This window comes from Hyposmocoma kahamanoa, unplaced genomic scaffold, assembly GCF_003589595.1.
Source record: "Hyposmocoma kahamanoa isolate Upper Pololo Valley unplaced genomic scaffold, ASM358959v1 262, whole genome shotgun sequence".
Taxonomy (NCBI): Eukaryota; Metazoa; Arthropoda; class Insecta; order Lepidoptera; family Cosmopterigidae; genus Hyposmocoma; species Hyposmocoma kahamanoa.
The window spans coordinates 1,170,737-1,190,683 of NW_020653765.1; the positions used below are offsets into that span (position 1 = coordinate 1,170,737).

General features: G+C 34.3%; 1 protein-coding gene across 1 annotated transcript in view; it reads right to left on the minus strand.

The window, feature by feature from the left end:
• Nucleotides 1–18,792, minus strand: part of LOC113228892 (transcription factor SOX-6) — a 468,781-nt gene extending 449,989 nt beyond the window's left edge. Inside the window, exon 1 of the mRNA XM_026462323.1 lies at nucleotides 18,362–18,792. The gene's annotated coding sequence lies outside the window, so the exon portion shown is untranslated. The remainder of the gene's footprint in view (nucleotides 1–18,361) is intronic.
• Between the last annotated feature and the right edge of the window lie 1,155 nt (nucleotides 18,793–19,947).

Below are 19,947 nucleotides of genomic sequence, written 5' to 3' on the forward strand. Positions count from 1 at the left end.
GCCATTTATAGTATTTTTTTCTTATTCATTCCGGAAACTTATAGTGCGTCTCATGTAAAAAATGATTTCATATTGGCACCGAATGATAACAAATCTGCAAAAACATCGAGAACAAAAATTCTTTCGTTTAAAAATGACGTACAGTTAAGGAAAATAGATGAGTTAATTTCCTGACTATTGAGTATAACAATTCACAAAATTGCTGTTTTAAATGAATATGCATAACGTAGTAACAAATAATATTACTCTGGGGCGTTAGAACAAATATTATCCCATTTTTCACTTATTTTCTTGACCATCTGACCAGTGTGATGTCTAATTGTCTTATCACATGATTAATAATATTTCCTTTTATGAAGGACATTTTGCACATGGCCTTGCTGCTCGTATAATAATTTTTAACCTCGGTTCAGAACGCTACTGGACGCTTTGAACTGAGGAGGCGATCTGGTTGGCCTATGGCGTGGCGAGGGTCATCAGGGTCGATAAGACCTTCCATGGGTTACAAGATTAATAAATACCACTACATAAATTTCATTAATTATCATAAATACTAACATCATCATCATCAAGCCATTGTACATACGGCTGTACATCAAGCTGTACATTGATATATAGTTAAATTCTAGTAATATATTGTATAGTGGTGGCGCGATTTGAATTTCGCGTGGTCCAAACCGGCTAATCCTGCGGGAAGTGCGAGCGGTGCTTTCCCCTACGGTTTGTGGACTGTATAACTTAAGTTTGGTTGATTGCCACAAATACGAGTAGGAGAACAACGTTAATATTTTATTATGTCATATATAATGTGAACACTAGCGCCATTATTTTAAAGCCCGAAAGCACCTGACCGGGGGGTCTATTCCCCTTTTCCGTACGACGTCCGTCCGAAACAATTACTGCCCAATTAAGTAATACTCGACGAAATGAAAAGATAATATCAATTATGAAGCTTCATTCGCATCACATAATCTTGTGTCAACGTAATCTTTCGTCTTAGATTATGTTCAGTATACCACTTTCAAAATTCCATTAATAGTTAGTTTTTTATGATTCAAACATTTTTTAACGTTAACTCAGAAAACGCAAGATAGCTCAAATTTATGTCCGGGAGTATATTCTACTTCTTCTGAATACGATAAAGTTTATTCCCTCATTACTGGGAAGTAATTAGAACACAATAAAACTCGAGTTAGAAAATTGTATACTAACCTTTGTATCTACGATATAAATGTTGAAATTGCCGCTGTAAAAATACTTAATTGGTCGAGTAATTTGACGAGTCTCTGAGGTATCCCATCTACGTTCATAAGACTATTTTCAGTAAGGGGTGTAATTAAAAAAATAAGGCCACAACTACAAAATGACAACTTTTTACGGTTCCACGAACGAAATTAGTCGATAATTTTTTTATGCTTAAATAGGAGCAATAAAAATATATAAATTTATTTCATATAGTTTGTATTATTTTTATAACGTTCATTGTGAAAATAGTACTTTTCACGTATGATCACATGTGGCTATCTTATACCAAGTATACGTATTGTTTATATAATTTTTTAAGGTATTAAATTACATAGAACGATTACGAGTTCTAAAAAAAACCTACGTCAAAACTTCGTGTCGAAAAAACACCTAATTGCCGAGTTTTATTGAAATCGGTTAACAGAAAGTGCGCTAAACCGGACTCATCCCCTAGTTTACCACCCTTTGAGGTGGAATATTTCCTTCAAATTTAAATGGGACCAATACTGAGGAACCCTCTTTCCAACAAAAAAGAATCATCAAAATCAGTTCACAAATGCAGGAGGTTTCGCGTAATATACATACAAAAAATACAGACGAATTGAGAAATGTGCCACACGATTCACGGCGTGGTCGTTGGCAAAGCGGTAGGCTGTCTTTATTACGAGTTGCGCGGTTCCGCGGCATGGATTGCAACATACATATACACTCATACAAAACAAAAAACTAATCTATATAGAGTTATGCCTTTTAAAGTACCCTACATATTTGTATACTGACATGTACTTGAATATATTAAATGGTGTTAATAATTAGATGACAAAATAGGAATATAATATCGTTTACCAACAGATTTATTTAAAAAATCTACTGGACATATATTTTCGTCAATTTGAAACATACTTTATATTATGAAATACTTAAATCGTATACTTACTATGTGATAACTCTATGGTTGTGGGATTTCAGAATTAGGTAGATTCATATCTAGGAACAGTCGGGTATGAAAAGGTTGATGCAAGTTAAGGGATGAGGTATGCCAGGAGCATAACGAGTGGCGATTCATAGCCTTTTAGCTTACTCCGGTAGGAGGAAATGAAACTTAGGTGGAAACCATAAATACTTGTCGTAGCTTGTACGTATTTGTAGCGACTTGTAAGAGGTTGCATTCTGAAGTGTGTCGAGTATAGTACAAGGCAGGGTATCTATGAAAATCTAATCATAAACTAAGGAAGTCCAAAAACGTGAGGCACATATCATTGTCCTTTTTGCTACTCTCCGTACTTGAGACCGCAGACACAATGCATTCAAAGAATGATGAAAGCGAACGCGTGACCGCTTTCTATATGTTACACCCTTTACAATTTACATAGACCAGTGTATGACAATTCGCCTTCCTCTGTGCCGTTTAGTACTGCGTAGAAGGGCGTATGTTTTCCGTCCAATCTATTCATAGATACAATCCACTTAAGAAACTCATATTTAGCTATAAGCACAATAAGTATCTATCGTTTACACACATAGCATGATGCCTATACTTGGCAGTAAGTTCGTTTATCACTGACAGACAAACTGACTGGCGTTTTATTTACTCGCAGTAGGGCGTCTCTACTACAATTAATATTACAATGCTGTTATGGACAGGCTTATAATATACAAGCGAAGTCAAGTGATGAAGTTAGTTGTGTATGGAAGAATTTATAATATTATGTATATGTTAATTTATTTATGAAATCGTGTTTGGTGGATTTTAAGCAACTATTTCAATATGTAGGCGAAATTAGATTCATGGGAACCAAAATGCGAAAAAATATAATAAAACAGAATGGACTGTATTTGCGTCCGATAAAGAAAAATTTTGGTATAACGAAATAACGAAAAACTGGGGACAATTCGAAAAACGTTAGGAAAGAACACAACGCCTGGTTCTCTAAAGTATTCGTACCATGTGCTGCCGGCTACCTCAGCTTGCTGGTTACAATTGTCTCAAAACGTATTAAAAACAGCTCCCATACCCTTTCTACATAAGTTTTGATTATAGTGACCCTCCCTATCAACCTTTTGATTATGCAGGGAGAGCACTATAACCTGTGCGCGCACAGGAATCTTATACTTTCAGGTTCTGAACCCAGATCAGCCAGTGTACAGGGTTGTCACAGACCGTTGTTCTTGAGTTCATCCGGTTCTCGAGAGGCTAGAGTCTCGGGTGAGCCACACTAATTGCAAGTACAGTACCTTCCCCGTTTTCCAGAGAGGTACCGAAGCTGTAGGCATGCTCACTTTCCGATGCGCATTGCACAACCAGTGGTGTGCTACGCATTAAGAACAATATTTTGCACGCTGAGACTGAGTTGACATCTCTCATGTGCCTGTTATTACACCACTGTTGCCCGTCCAAGCTGAAATACTTACATTACTTATTGCTTAGAAGCAAAAAAAACTTTAGTGGCAGTAGGTACGTCCGTGGACGAACTCGATTACAAAGAGCATTATTGCTACCACTCTCATTTATAGTAGGTAAACAAATATGAAGCAAAATTACCTATATGTTTAAATGTTCGAAAAGATGTGTCAGCATAACAATTTATACCCTTATATAATATTACAAATTTAGAATAAGATCATTTTGAATTTTTTTTTTAATATAAAGTAAATAAATAAGTAATAAAATATTGGACAACATTACATACGCAGATCTGATGCCAAAGTAAGTAACTAAAGCACTTGTGTTATAGAAATCGGAAACAATGACGATATCTACCACAAACACCCGGACAATTTACCCGAGACAATATACTTCTAGAAAAGTTTCATTCACATTATCCACGGCTTGATTTCACCATTTGCTGGGTAAAGGCCTCCCGAAGTTTCCCGAAGCCATCCACTACAGTCCTGTGCTAGCCGTATCCACCCGCGCCCCGCGACATGTACTACGTCGTCGACCCACCTTGTAACCGGGCGCCCGACGTCTAGAAAATAATATACATATATTATAATTTTTCTTAATTGGCCTGGTCGGGGATCGAACCCGGGACTTCAGAAATGGCGACATCATGAAAACCGGTGTGAAAGCCATCTACTTAAAAAACTACTGCTACTGATAATCTTGAATTAAATAGATGTGGATCAAGAACATACCCGAACAATGCAATGTAAATCAAATGTATATATACATCTATTTCTAGGTACTGTCATATAAATCTACATCTAGGCACAATTACAACGTATCCGTGATGTATTGTAAATAAATACAGCTAGATTTCCTTATTGTTAACCATACAATAGGCCATTATGAACGACTATAGAGGCTTAATCTTTGCTAACTTGTGTACCTTGTTTGTTTGTCACGATGGATTAGGTAATTAGTGTTTTTATATATTTATAAAGTTATATTTGTAATTATGATGATCTCGATGACTCAGCTTGAGTTCGATTACCGGTGGAATCAATTTAAGAAGTGCACCGAAGTGAATTTCGTTGTTCTGGCACTTGAGGCCAGGTAATTGGCCATACTTGCCGCACTTATTGACGTGACTTCAACTGTGAAAAAAACTGAATTTGGTAAAGCAGTAGAGCTCCTTGTAAAAGAGTTTGTCCAGAGAAGTGCTGCCACCTAACCTCGTTAGTCGTGAGTCAGGTGATAAGCGACTCGCGTACTTATAAAAGTTGCTGTGTGGTTTTCAGTCGCAAAGACGTGAGGGTCAGTGCTACTGCCCGCGTCACCCTGAGATATATGATAGATTGGTTGCGATGGCTCACCATATCGCATTGTTAATACAATAGTGTACTAACCCAAAAAGTGTATTTTCTCAGAATCGACGAAAAATTAATTACTCGCTTCCCGTGAAAGATAATGAAAATATATATATATAGGTTATAGTTTATTTAAAAATAAAAGAGAAAAAATAATTTCATATTTTTGAATAAGGACTATTTTGCCAGAACTAGCTCACACAAAGCGTGTCTCATTTTGAGTCAAGTAGATACCTTTTAGTGGTTTTTTTTCACAATATTCTAATTACGGTTTTATTGACGTGTAGAGAATGAAATTTTACGTTCAATAATGGTATAAATCTTGAATTTCACGTATTTTTAGTTATAACACTATTGTAGTGGCAATGCGATATGGTACTGGCAGAAAACCAGCACTGTTTGACTTCTCACAGTCTACAGTATTTATGCTGAGTCAGGACCATTTCAGCACAAGCTGTAGTCATGCATCAAATTTTGTTTCTCACAGTATGTGTTTTATACATAAATGTGTATTAAATTAATATTGTGTGTTCTATGAGATTTTGTGTTATACTTTGTGAAGTCATTGTAAATGTTTTGTTTCTGTTTGTATTTGAGGTGAATAAATGTGTCTATCTGTTTATCTAAGTCCCATATGCGTGTAGTTTCACCGGCACCATTAACCTTGAAAACCGGAACGCAGTAATGCTCACATTACTGCTTGGCGGTAGAAATAAGTGAGGTGGCAGTATATTTACTTCCCTGGACGAACTCTTTCACAAGGAGATTTACTGTTACTAAAGTCATGTTGTGATTAATTTTATCTTTACTTGATTAAAGTCCATTTTTGTAATTTCGCAAAAACGTTGCTCGCCAAAAGACTAATGTCCATTTGCAGTAAATTAAAATATCTCTTAAACCAATGAAAAGTAACAAGACACTTTGAAGATAACGTATCAAGAGTGTCTTTTGCATTGGAAGCACTGGTTTCAGACGTCCTTAAGTTAGTGCAAGTGGACATTAATATCTCAATGCATATATGAATGTCTTAACTTGCCCTCTTTTCAATCCGAAACGCAGCGTTCTGCATTGCGGTTCAAATAACAACCTACCATCACCACCATTAACAATAAACAGTACACCATTCGACCAATCAACGATCCAGGCCTATCTCTGAGATTGAACTCAGGCTTTGTTTCAGTTCTCCTGCCTAGGAGAACTGAAAGAAGGCCTGAGTATCAATACATCTATAGCTCACATGTCTTCATAAAACGGTACAAATTCTTCACGTAATATAACAAACCAGAATCATAAATACAGTTCATACAAATAAGGATACCATAGACAATCCAATCCAAGTGAGGATGGCATAGACAATCCGAGTCTTGCGTCCAATGCATTTCTCCAACGTCAATCGACTGCAAGAAGCGATGGGCGCCTTAAATGGCAAGGGCCATCTAAAAACTGGAACGCAGCTTGTTTTTGTCACAGTGTCATTATATTTATAGTAAATAAAATGTGAACCTATTACAGTTTACTTACTTATACACATATTTAAACTCACAACATAACATACCTACTAACAGTCCTCTTCTGATATAGTTTAAGCTTATTAACCAACAGTTAATGCTCATTTTTGCTTTTATTTTGAAACACTAAACTTTATCTACTAAACTAATTATGTACATATTATTTACTATTAAAGTAATTAAGTACACCTGTATTTTTGTCTTATGCCTGTTTTCTTTACGTCTGCTCTAGGTAGAAGGGTGAGAGAATGGTGTTCACAGGTTAATCCTAGTACAGACATCAGACTTTCACAAACGAAACAGTCTTTAGTAACATGTGAGGATCATATATAAGTTTCCTTTCTGAAAGACAATTAACGCATTTTCAGTTTCATACATATATGTATGATAATTTTTGGCACAGAATAAAACAATGACCGCAACCAATTTACAAAAGTTTATTTCCTAAATATATCCTACTATTATGAAGATATTATTTTGTTAAAATTAACCTCCAACTACTATGACGTTGACAATTATCACCATGCTAAATGTAAATATAGTTGCGGGTGCCGTCCATTAGTCTACTTCAAGGCAAAGGCATTTGAAAGTCAGTTGAACTACTCCTATGTGGAGTTTATACCTGGGAAACCGATATCAAAGCTGCGTACGAACAATAACCGTTAGACATCTTATTAAAAGGATATAATAGCTTATTGCCCGGATTCATCTTGGATTCTCCCTGAACCTTTGGAACTATAGTTCGCTTCAAACAAAATAGCCATACGCTTGGTAACCATATGAATGGAGGACAAATTATAGAAGCCTCCATCGACCACCACAACGTGTAGTCGACACTGGTACTAGGATGACAAAATCCATGGTAGTAACACGTTCGATAAAGTTACTATAAATCTTCATGATATGTCAGTGAATAAAAATATTAAACATACATCGTGATGGTAGTAGATAATGTAAGTACCATCAACATCAGAACGATCTAAACGACCAAACAAACAAATATTATCTACTAACTTAACATATTGTACTTGACAACTAATATAGTATAGTATTATCTGAAAAAATTCGTTATATTATATTTTATCTCAAAATCGCGTTAGATTAATAATTTATCTCCAAAATTTCGCTCTACTTATATGTCATTCGTATATGATTCAATTTCAAAGTGGCAGGACAACACTGTCGCTTTTAAATTAAATAGGTAATATTAATATAACTATAAAGCAATTTTGAGATAATACTATGTTAGTTGTTATGTGCGATATGTAATTTTTTTTATAATATCAAGTGACGGGAGGAACAAGTATTGCGCCCAATGGGTTGCTGTGCCACTCAGAGTTTATATCGCAAATATCTGATGGGCACTGCCACTGCGCCCGTTGCCCTGAGAGATAAGTTGACAAGTCTCATGTGCTTGTAATCAAAATCGGAACACAGTAATGCTGACATTACTGTAGAGAAATAAGTAAGGTCGTAACTCTGGAGGAAGGAGGAAGTAACTCTTTCACAAGGAGCTACAGCTACTAGAACAAAGATACTATGAGTACCATTGCTACGTGATTAACTTTAGGGCACTTACCCAATACGCTCCGACCTTAATCAACATGGTGACTGTATATAGAGGTATTAAGGTAACCACATGTTTGAATAATGTGTATCAGTCCCACATACAAATCACGTTAATACCAATTACCATGTACATAAAGTTAAGTATCATATGAAAATTTCACAAACTCACACTTCTTGGGAAAGGAAAGTATTAATAAATCGCAAAGGGCGTGAGGTGAGAAATAACAGGCATTATTGCTGGCACCCCATAAACACGAGTAATACTTAGCTGGTATTGAAACTTAAGGCTATTTCCACAGTGTAGAGAACTTGATGTATTTGTTTCATAGAAAAACATTAGAATCTTTTCTTTTTGTTCTTTCTTTTCAATTAGAGGTCCGCGGCGGTTGGAATCCCGGTGATGACATGTACATGTCGATGCCCTGAGAAACGTGACCTCCTAGCCAACCTTTTGGTTCCGAGAGCATTCTTCCTCATTCAACAGAAAATTGTATAGGGCTTCCAGCATTTTGATTGAAATTTGTAATTGAAGATTGAATTGGCTTAAACAGTTTCTTAAAGCGTCATTTCTTAATGATTTAAAAATTATACCAAAATTAATTTCACAGCTCAAAGATTAAATTTGTAAAACACTTTTTTTCACACTGGTCTACTCAAAAATAGACGATTAGGGGGTCAGGGTATGTTAGGACATCGACTGTACATATGATTTTAATTTCTAATATTGATTTTATTGACCTGCATAGCCCCAAAGACTGTCGACGGAACGTCACTACGTACCACGTTTATTTACTACGAGAAGCCATCGAGATCACGAAGCGCCGTGCATGGAATCCGGTACTTAATAACAATAATAATAAAATAAAAAAAACGGTTCGGCTTCAGTTTCGCGTGTAGATACAGTGAAAGTGGTTTGATGGAAAAAAGCGAGTGACAATGGCAACGCTAGAAGTAATCAAGATGAAGGTAATCGTTGACATCGAAAGAGGGTAGATAGATAGCTCTAAAAAATATCATTTGCCACTGGTGGTCATGGAGCGTGCAACCGTTCCGATATATCGGGAAAATAAAAAAAATCTTACCGTGGTAAGAAATCTGTAATTAATGACAATCATTTAAATATTCTTTTGCCTATGAAAAAGCAAGAAGGATTACCGTTTTGCTTGAAAATATACGACATTTTGAGTTTAAATTATTGATAAAAGTATAAGTAACCCTCGATTTTATTGTTTAAATCTTGTTAATTGAATACCAATGATTTTGGTTAGTTAATAATTAAACTAAGATTTACGGGCTCAGTGGTACTGTAGTTAGTACAATAGGCACTTGGTGCGAAGGTCCAGTGTTCAATCCAAATCAATTCACAAACGTTCAATCGATTTGGGATTTCGGGGCAAAGTTAATTTCTACCTTATGTACAATTTTCCACCGTCTATTTCTAACATTCTTTTTTATAACACTCTGTATACATCCTAGGGAACCATAGACACTCGTCCAAGCAATAACCCTTTGATATTGTTGGAAGCTTTCACTACCATAGACTCTCATTTCCTTAGGCTGAATGTCATCTATGGTCGACCTGTTCATTAACTTTTTGCCCCTACATTCTGTTGTATCATTATCACCAGACCTTTATTCTTTTCTATGCTAGTTATTTCCTATAAATTATTGTGTATGATTTATGATAACCTCTATGTGTATATATATATATGTGTATAAGTTTATAAACATTTGATGGCACTACTACCAATTCGCACCCTTAAAGTAATAACGTCGCATTTGCAAAATGATAACTTTTCAGGAGAGCGGTTGAAAGATTCTAAAATCGAAATCCGAGCTAATTTTGTTCCTTTGGCAATACGAACAATAACTTGTAATCCTTTTTAAAGTGGTTTTTTTTGTGATAACAATTGATTGATGAACAAATCTTGCGTCTGCTGGTAAGTGACACACCTAACAGTTGCCGTGTCACTTAGAGCTTTAATTCACAAAGATGTGAGGGACACTATCATTGTGTCTGTTACACTGACACGTAAGTTGACAATCCCATGTGCCTATAATTTCACCAGTACCCTTACCTTTCAAAAATGTAAATGTATACATTACTGCTTGGGGGTAGAGATAGCTACGGTGTACGTTTGGCAGTACTTCCTTGGATGAAATTTTTCACAAGGAGCTCTACTGCTACAAATTACTACTGATTTATCAAAACAAGGCACAATCAACACTTTCAATACCTAATACTGACTCCGACTTTTCTAACAATAATACAAAGTCTTTAATTACAAGATGTATCGTAACTCATGTCAGGTATCCTTAACGATTTACGACTTTATTGTCGACCTGTAGTCGCTCGTAAAGCTTTGATTACGCTGTGACCCGACCACGCCGACGGTAAAATACGGAAGAGGTTGTAGGTGAAGACTGTTTTCTTTATCCTATTGGTCCTTGCCTCAGAATCTTACAGTTAAATAAAATCGTTAATGAAATGTGTTTACATGTAATGAATTTCATTTAAAATGAAATTATTTTTTCTTGTCTAAATTGGTATAGGTATTTGTTTTTTCAAAGAAACTAACGTTTCGGACCCTTTACAACTTCCCATGGTCATGACTGTCTGCGATAGTATGTATGATATATATATGTCATATATGTGCCTTCCGAAAATATAATTTTATTTTTAATGTATTGCGAAACCTTAAGAACTTAAAACGGTTTATTCAGTTTTTGTGCATTTTTTATTTATAAAAGGAAAGAAGAAAAAGGAAGACACTCCATGTTAAAAAACGCCGAATAAGCTAGCTTTAAAGGAATTAGTCCAGAATTTCATATGGAGTCTCAACCTGCATCCCAATAGTCGGACATATACACGTAATTACGTGTATGTAGGTTGTTTATACATAGTTAGTCATGTTTTTTTTAAACGCACGCACTCAACATAACCCCGCACTGGGGAACCCGTGTGTCGCGGGTGTCATAGACACACACAGATAACCACAAATTACGCCCAAACTCACGACAGAAACAAATGTAGGCCATACAATTCTTTGTCAAGGCCCGGGAATCGAACCTGTGACCTCTGCGTGGCAGTCTGGCATGGTAACCGTTCGGCCACATAGGCAGTATGTTACAGTTTGTGGTAGTGTATTATATATATATTACATATTTATATTGTGTGTAAATAATGTATCCCTATTATTTATAAAATTTGAACTTATCAGATTTTTGTCATGTGCGTAGCCCCAGTTATTTTTTCTAAAGTCAGCTCTCCGGTTGATTGGTAGAGAATGTCTAGCGGCATTAAGTCCGCCATTTGACTATCTTGTGTGCAATGAAGTTTAAATAAATAAAAAATAAACAAATATTTTTATTCGTCTTTTACCATTAAATCTTTATCTAATTGGATATTTTCAATTAATCACTTTTATCGTGAAAAATCAAATAGTATTTGAGAAATTACATTATAAATCAAAAAGGTCAGATTTATGACTATGATGCGTTAGGGAAAATGTAAATTAGTGCCAAGAAAGTATAAATTCTTGACATACATTTCTGTCGTGTTCAGATTGGGGACTGTGCAATCGAGCATTGGACATAGAAAATTGATTTTTATGTTACGTATACTTAAAATTCACAATATGATCTAAGGCTCTACACAAACGAATATCTCATGATTCAAATCATCATAACCGTTTAGAAGGAAAACACTCCATTTGAATTTATTTCGTGTATTTATAATAAGCACAACTAATTATTATAAAATACATCCCACAGGTAATATGGCTATGCAAAGGTGGCTGCACTTATTTGATACGTGTAAAAGTGGCCACGATATTGTATAAATCATCTACAATAACAGATATAAATTAGAAGAAGAAAAGATATTTATTTAATTAATTATCCTATATGACATCACAGAAGAAAAAACACAAAAATTAATCATTAAAAAGAGTAGATAAAAATAAGGAAGCAAAAAAAAATAATAACGCACACACTATAGCCCTACATTAGGGAAATCTCATATCGCGGGTGCCATAGACACATATAGACAACCACAAATTTCACCCAAACTCACGTGAGAAATAAATGTAGGTCATATAAATATTTCTCCCAGCCCGTAACCCGTAACCCGTAACCACGTAGGCCACGAAGGCAACTAAAAAGTGCTCCAAAAACCAAATTTAAAATAAACAAGAAATATCCATAAATTTCATATTAAACTCGAAATCTCGTACAAGTATGGATCATTTTTTCCACTTTATCGTAGCATAAGAACGTTCAATAATGTTAATACATACAATTTTGACATCTTTCACGATTCATTATATAAGTTAAAGCGGAATGTCACAACTACTATGGGGGTTTAGGGTTTCTGTTTGATAATCTCTTAAATAGTACTTTTTGTTTTCTTTTTTTTCTATACATTATTTTTATTTTCTTTATAATTTAAAGATTTTCACGTTATCTTGCGTAATTGCTGTATAAGCCTGTAATATACTGTATAAAAAATTATATGACAAAACAGTCTAAGTTTCTTTAGGTGTATCTAACTAAACAAATGTATGTATTATATCGGTGATATGAATGGGACATTTAAAAAGAAATACTAGCAACTATAATTATACCATTGCTACCTAATTATAAACCCAGAAGCAGCAACTTTACTCCCAATAAAAAGCCAACAAAAAGGTCCGACTCTCTTAATAACAAACATTACGGCTGAACAAGTACAAGATACAAGTGTAAAGGATATGGGAAAAAAGAAAAAGACGAAAACGATAGCAAAAAAGATGAATAACTGGGCTACAAACGGTCTTGGTGTATAAAAAGATATGTAATTAAAAAAGTTCCTTTGTGTACTTTTTATAAAACATCTAAAGTAGGTACTTAATTATAAGTTTCAATGAAAATTCCCAGTTTTGAAGACAATAAGTAAAATGTCTTACAATGTTAAAATAAAGACTCTATCCATTTTAAATTTGCAAAATTGAACGAATTGAAGAAAGTATTGTTTATTTTTCGTTGACCATAGTAACGTAACCTATAAAATAAAAAGGATATTGAGAAAAAATAGCATTTTTAATGAAAAAAGAGAAATGTAGAGTTTTTGTAGTTACAATTTTTACTCGAATAATTTTTTTGTGTAAATACATTACGTTTTGAGTTTCTTCATTGTTTGTTACAACAATTTAAGTTGATGGCTTAGTAGCCAGTACCTACTTAATAAATAAATAACAAGATTTAATGAAAAAAAATGTGAATAATTTCTATATAACAAGAGCCAATATATAATGTTGCTATGCAAAAGTTCTATGTAAAATAGTTCAGCAATTCCTTTGAAATATCAATTTAAATTGCATGTAGTTCCATTAATTACATTGCATGCTTAAAAACCGTTAGATAATTATAAACAGAAATAACAATACAAACCTCTTTGCCGACTAAAAAAGAAAAGAAAAATACAACATTGCGTGCCGCCCCCTCGCGTTCCATTTTGCACGGAAGGTGTTCTTCCTTTTTTTAAGTTCCTTTTTTAAAAAGATGCATTCGAACGTTCGATAATCAAGTCGGTAAATTGAAACCTTAGCGATAACATTCCGATTACGCGTGCATTTTGAAATCGTCCTATTTTCCGAAACTTTATCGCTTAGTTTTTTTTTATTCTGGCACTGGTTAATTTAGATATATTCGTTTCATAATTACTTACATATTTTTATATTCAATTGTCTAATTAGCTGATAATCATGAGGTACCATGGGAGCAACATGAGAGTTCTCGAATTCGATTCTCCATCATCCCAATTATACGTCCCGCTGCTGGACACGGGGCCTCTCTTTGACTAAATACGTTTTCCAAGGGTTATGTAACTTCTTAGACGTGTAAGTTTCATCATGATGATTTTCCTTCACCGAAAAGCTCAAGGTAAATTTCAAACTAAATGTACGCACATAAATTCCGAGAAACTCGGAGGTGCTATCCCGGATTCGAACCCACGGCATCTGCTTGAGAGGCGGTAGGTCACACCTAGTTAAGCTACAGCTTTTTTAAGTTCGATTCTGGTTAGGACCAATTTAGGAAAAAAGTTGTATTTTAAATTAGTTCTAGTCTAGGTGTTCTGATTAATGCCCCGGAAATGATTTCATTGGTCCGGTTTAGGGAATTCCCTAGATAGAGACCTGGTCCTATTATTATGAATGTTCTTTGTTACTTTTACGTGTGTAAAGCTTAAGTATGAAAAACAAAGTCTAATTTTATACCATGTAAGTCTCAAAATAAACACAATGGATATTCATAATAGAACAATAAAATCTGTTTGTCATACTTCGTAACAATATTGTAAGTACTTATTAAATTTCACACCTGATTCATAGTCTTCGTGCCTTTGTCATGTGTCATACATAAGTTTATCTTTAAGTTAAGGCACTTAATCAATATTTAAAAATAAATGTCTTGAACAATATCTTGTTTTACTTAAGAAAGAAATATAAATAAATCGTACATTCGGTGTACCGTTTTAATCACTTTGAAGTGCATCTGAATAGGCTGTCAAAAATTACGATTTTTTTTAAACCACAATACCGTAACCGTTCATTACAATAAACGGTTCTTAAAGGCATTAACGCACTACAGGTTACTTTGCGATTGTTGAAAATACACACTGTAAATATGAGTAACTGAATTTGGAGAAAAAAAATTGGAAAATTGAATAAAATGGAATTAGAAACGTTTGGTAGGCTTTAGCTGTTTTTGGTAAGTAATGCACCCCCTTAGGCCACATCAACAAAATTACAACTTTTCAATCAGATTTTCATATCATAGTTATTTCTTTTTCAAACCAATCAACGTTTTTTACGCTTTAGAGATTACATGATCACGACTGACTTAGACGCAAAATAATAGTTTCGTTTCCAATGTGACCATTATATACCATGTGACCGTATAGTTTAATTAATCTATAAATTAATCGACTGTAAATGTAATTATTGATTTTTCGAAGTTGTCAAAACTTTGCTATCATTTATAATCCACCTGCCACGCGGTTCGTGCAACCGCGTAAACACCGTAAGTGAGCACTTAACTTGAAACTTGAATAAAATCATCGATGTGTCAAGTACCGGATACAGAAAATCAGAGTAATTGCTAAAAACAAAGTAAATTGTGCTTTAAAGAAACTATAAATACGAGTATCACATTTTTTACCAATGAACAAATGATTTTTGTCTCTCAGTAATTCTCGTACAATTTTGTATGTTTTAATATCTAGTGACGGGACGAACAAGTCGTGCACCTGATGATAAGCTACACGCCTCTCCATAACAGTTGCAATGCCATTCAGAGCTTTAAATCTCAAAGATCTGAGGGGCACTGCCACTGCGCCCGTCATTCTGATACATAAGTTGACAAGTCCCATGTGCCTGTAATTTCACCGGCACCCCTACCCTTCAAAATTGGAACACAGTAACTACCAATACTACAGGTAGTACTACCCTCGACGAACTCAGAAGGAGCCTTACTGCTCCTAAAACTTACTCGATTTAATGTAGAAAACAAATTGTTTTCTAGATAAAATACACGTTAACTCACTATAAAGTCAAAAAGTAAGAGGAGCTAAAACTGTAACATAAAATTTAGTAAATTTTGAGAAATTCATAATAATATTCTGATTAACACTGTTATAGATAGTACTTAATGTATGTAAATCATCATACATTAATGATTGTTTAATGGATGTAAATCATTGAATTTTATCAATACGTTGTTTATACTTCTATGGGAAAGCAGTAGGCGGAAACTACATAGAAAGCACTTGGAAACCGCACTGTAAGCCCGTAGTTGGTTTTTTGAGATCCATGTAGCGAAACGGGATACCCCGTACTATCATAACGATGCCTTACTTTCTCAAACTCATATCTTATAAAGAGTGATTATTTAGGAGATGACAAAACTTTCTATTTATTTTTTTTTGCATTTCGGTTACTTTGCGCTTTAAGATACAAGTTCGAGAAAGTAAGACGACGATATTCTAATATTCAATGTGAGGATAACTCTGTTACTGTCCATTAACGAACTGATATGTTATAAATCTAATGATATAAATAAACAAATCAATAGTATAAAACAAATACAAAACATCATTAAAAGACAAACGCGGCAGCAAAAATAAAACAATCAGGAGGCAACGGCACCCGTCTTACGAAGCCCGTTTACCGACGGCTTTACGCGTGAGAAAGATTTCAACGCGGTATTCCTACGCAGAATTATTGCATTTGAAGTTCTTCTTACTTACTTCAAACAAACATCATTCTTTATTTATGTATGTTTTGTTTATATGATTCATTATTTCATATTTATAATTATATACTAAAATGAAATATGATTGTTTAACTATTTCCTATCATCCTGTGAATCGAAACCGAATAAAAAAAGGAAAACATTCAACTGATGTTCTTCTAGATTTATGTAGTTGTTTAGTATTATGTAGCTCAACTGACGACTATTTTCGAGATACATATAACAACAGCACTTGCGAAAAAAAGTAAAAAACATGTAACTTTAGGGCATAATGTACAAGTTAATTTTGTGACAGCTATAAAGTTCTAACCTCTGGCAATCTACCACTGCAGCAAAGTTGGTAGAAAAGTGTAGAATTAAATGTATATACAAATAAAAAAGCCAGAAGAGCCAGCAATGAAAATGTACATAAAATTTTAATTACAAAGGCAACACATAGTTAAAGACGGAAAAATGTATCTACTATGAAGACGAGGTTATTAAAGGGCTTAATGTTGATAATTTCTTCATATTTAGTTCAAATAAGCACCAAACAGCAATGGTTCCACCAAAATACTTTCATCGCGCTAATACAAAATTGGACTTTTCTAAAAAAGAACTTTAAAATATGATGTGGTAACTATAGAAAACAAGCTGTGACATCAATTTTCCATGACATTTTGTCTCATGATGGAGATGTGGACGGTTCACAGGCGATGCCGTTACGCATGGACGGGTCTGGACAGGTTGTAACGATATACCTTTTCTAATAGCACCTGAGTTGTGCATCTTATTCTATTTCATTTAAGTCGTATTTTAAAGTAATTTTAAAACAAAAGAGCCCTTGTAATGTATTTGTTTCATCGTAACTGTATTTGTATTTATTGAAGTTTGAATCATCCATTTTAGAAATTTAAGGTACTTGGAAAAGGCACGTATTGCGTATGAGAGAAAATACGTTTTGCAACAATGCGAAAATTTTCTGTACAAATTTCTCAGACTTTTATTGTTATTACAATTTAAAGACCACACGGACAAAATCCTTTACTTTTTATGATGTCTAGCGACGGGACGTACAAGTAGTGCTACTTTGAGCTTTAAATCACAAAGATCAGAGGGACACTGCCACTTGGCCCATCGCCCTGAGACATAAGTTATCAAGTCACATTAACCTGCAATTTCAGCACCCAAGTCAGCTAAATAAAAACTTCTTATGTAATTCCGTTGCTAATGTTAATAACATTAATTGGAATAAGGAAACAAATTCAAATACTAGCGATTGAGAAATGTTAAGTCTTATTAAAGGTTAATATAAAGTCTAAAATCGCGTGATCTCAAAATGGCGATCAAAAGAATAAAAGTACCCTCTTCGTGTGGTCTTTCATTGGTTTCGTATCTAATTAGTTTTGTCATAATCATAGCAATTAGAGCTATTAAAACGTTGAAATTACACCAGGAATTGCTATTTTGCTTTTATTGTCCCTAAATACCGTACATACATAGTTATAGTATTATATTTGTATATATATCGTCTTCAGAATTTGAAAACCGCTTAACTACGTTTTTGGACGAAATCTCTTTTTTACTCTTCAAGCGCAGTGTCGGGCAATTAAAGCTTAAAATATAATTTGTACATCCTTTTTTTAATTATATAGCAAGGGTGTAATCATAGATTGTCATATTAGTATTACTAGTATTTCTGTTTTTTGTACAGTACACATAAATGGCGGTTACGAGATTTACGAATTAAGCCGACGTATGTAACTAGTATATGTATATAGATATGTACATTCACAGTCTATTGTGGTTACAATCGTATAATATTTTCGTTTCTCTTTTTATTTACAAGATAGGTACAAATAAAATAAGTTGTTTTTATTAAACCGGTACAGTAAACAAACAATTTTTTTTCTCCAAACAAATTATTTTTTTGTTGTTATAGTCGAAAATAAACTTAAATTTCAAGGAAATATTAAAACATATAATGAGTAGACAATTACTACAATGTGACATACCTTATAGTCCGAAGTTATAATATATTCACTCCATTCAACTATATAGGTAAGTACATAGAATTGCACAAGTCACTGCTTTTCAATCAATGCTGTCAATTTTACTGTTTAAAACTTTAAACACTCCAAAACACTTATTTACACATAAATTTCTTTGAATATCAACATATAATTATTGTTCACTGGGTAAAAGGAAAAATAAGTATTGTTTGTTTACGTTTTTCACAAAAAAATGGCACTACAATGGCAAATAGGTCTTTACCAAAGTCTGGAACTTATAATACTATTACACTTATTTAAATATACATGTTATGTTTATCTATAAAGTTGTTACCATAATGTTTATGGTTCGTGAAAATTGACGTAAAGTGACGTTTCGGCGTTGAAACGTCATTTTCCGGACATCGCGGCGCGCGCGCTTTGAACGCGCTTGTGTGCGTAACAACCTGACCATAAGCTTGCGTCTACGCAACTGAAATCACCTTGCAAGGCCCACTACTCCCTTCTCTTTCTAAACATCTATTGGTCCTTTTCTAGCGGGCATTGTGCTCACCGACTGGCTTGACAATAAATAACCTATAGGAATCTAATCAGTTTAATAGATGTGTGATTTTTTTTAATTCTTGACCACTTTTAATGGCACCGGACAATGATCGGTGGTTGTATAAAAAACATCAATTATGATGAAAACGGCTTCACTAGATTATGCGGTGCTTCGGTTCGAAGTTATAGGATGTGGGTTGTTATTCTTGTTATTAGCTTTTCTACACTGTATTTTTTTATCTCTACGGTTGTCTCGGGATGGTTTATTTTCTAGATATGCGGCTGCAACTAGGTATATACTTTGTATCTTTAACTACACCACGTATCGGGATGTAAGGAGTGTTTTTAACAGTGCGTACGTGAACGATAAAGAATCTCGCAAGTTAAGATAACTTCCAGATGATGTAACGTAATTTTTATGATAGGTAACATAACAAAGTAAAAGTCACCGAATTGTTGGTCTCGATATCGGTTTCCTTCATTTTAATGACTGCTAATCTTCTACGATATACATGTATATATATTTTTTGTATGATAAAGTTTTTTATTCTATGTTTTTATTTGTGATATCAAAGTATATACTCTCACACATAGTAAGTAGCAGTAGAGCCTCTTGTGATTTCTGCCACCAATCTGTAATGTGCGAAGGGTTAAGTGTGCTGGTGAAATTACAGGCACATGACAGTTGTCAACTTATATCGCAGGGTGACGGGTGCAGTACAAAGCCGATTAGATTTTCGCGATTTAAAGCTCAGAGTGCCACTACCAGTGCTATAGACAGGTGTGTCGCTTACCACCAGTCACACGACTTGTTCGTCCCGTCACTTAATATCATAAAAAAAACTGTTTTCGAGTTGCCACATCAATTACGTTTATAACATACTCTCTTGTTGTTTTGCAAAATATCTGGTAAATGACACTTAAAATAAAAATTAACTATGAACTGTCTCGAGTACTTAGGTTTTTGCAGTTATTATTGTACAGACGTCAGCACGTCAAGTTACACATTGACGACCTTGTTCAGTTGCTCATTGGAGGCCGTATTA